Source organism: Octopus bimaculoides, chromosome 6, assembly GCF_001194135.2.
Source record: "Octopus bimaculoides isolate UCB-OBI-ISO-001 chromosome 6, ASM119413v2, whole genome shotgun sequence".
NCBI lineage: Eukaryota > Metazoa > Mollusca > Cephalopoda > Octopoda > Octopodidae > Octopus > Octopus bimaculoides.
The window spans coordinates 59,280,727-59,282,280 of record NC_068986.1 but is presented as its reverse complement, the minus strand read 5'-3'; the positions used below and the strand labels follow the sequence as shown (position 1 = coordinate 59,282,280).

Here is a 1,554-nt window from a genome sequence, read left to right as displayed (position 1 = left end):
ATGCTTGTTTCAGTCATTTGACTGTAGCCATGCTGGAGCACTGCTTTTGTCGAAAAAATCAACCACAGCACTTATTCTTTGTAAGCCTAGTACTTATTCTATTGGTCGCTTTTGCTGAACTGCTAGGTTACGGGGGTTTAATACCAACATTGGTGTCAAGCGATGGTCGGGGGACAAACACAGACACATAAGTATATATATATATATATGTATATATATATGTATATATGACGGGCTTCTTTCAGTCTCCATCTACCAAATCCACTCACAAGGCTTTGGTTGACTCTAAGCTATAGTAGAAGACACTTGCCCAAGGATTCACGCAGTGGGACTTAACTCAGAACCATGTGGGTGGGAGGCACACTAAAACTGGAGCAATACAGAAAAGATTAGCATGGCCCTTGTGCAAGGATGACATGCAAATTTATGAAGTGTTCTATATTTCTACTAGTGGTGTTCCAACATGGCTACAGCCTTAGGGTTGAAACATCTAAAAGAATAGAAGAATAAGGAGAGAGAGAGAGTGAATTACAAAATTCATTAGAATGTAAGCATATCAACAAGTAGGACACTAACACTGGCTGGGTATCATAACATTGAATTCACAGGAAGGTATGTAAAACAACCATTAAGTGTCATTTGTTGGTAGTATATTGCAGGTGTATGTGTGTGTGATACTAAATCCAATAAAAACTACATCCGACCCAGGGTTGGTTTCAGGTGTAGCATATTTTTAAAAGAACAACAGAACAAGTGGGGTTTAAAATCTACGACAGCCGTAGTAAATGTGAAAGTAAATTAAATTATGAATTGTGTAGGGAGCCACCCCATATCCAGCTGCAGATTCAGCATACAAACAAAATACATACACTGTGTATGTGTGATTAGGAATTACATTACTAGAACTGCTTTTAAAATGTAATTTACTTTCATGTGTGCTGCTCTGTGGCACATCAGCAAATAGTTTTCACTCTGTTTGCATATAATTCATAGACCTGTTGAAGGTGTGTAATATCTCCAGGATTTTGTATCCTCTGAGAGATTTTTGTGTTGTCTGCATAGTTTTATTGGTGTAGTGTAAAGTCTCCCTTGGTTTTACTACAAAATCTTGCATACCATTATATAATGTATGTTGTGTATTCACTTGTGGAAATAATACAAGAAACGAACTTTAAAAACAACAGCGAGAATTTATTCCTCTGTTAAATAGTACAAATAGAATATCACAAATTCTAGTGGTTGTATAGTTCATCCATTATTTGGATAATTCAGCTAGGTCCGTCGTTGGTTACATGCGCTCCATTATATTAATTTTGTTCTAGTGAATAACGGCAGGAAAATAACACGACTCGCCTTCATGAAAATCGCTCACTCCTCTGCTCATAGATGATTTGTTACACCTATTTATAGAAGGAGGGTAGGCTCAGATTAGTTGTTTGAAAATGTATTATGTGCAACGTGACTGGATCTTTGCAATACTCAATACGCACAATACTCAACCAATCAAAGCAGAGGATTTGATCAGTGTTCAAAACTCACATGATAGGTAAGACG

General features: G+C 37.1%; 1 non-coding gene across 1 annotated transcript; it reads left to right on the top strand.

The window, feature by feature from the left end:
• Positions 1-336: 336 nt before the first annotated feature.
• Positions 337-446, top strand: LOC128248228 (U6 spliceosomal RNA). Its single transcript, XR_008264514.1, has one exon. It is a non-coding gene; the product is annotated as a U6 spliceosomal RNA (small nuclear RNA).
• Positions 447-1,554: the final 1,108 nt, after the last annotated feature.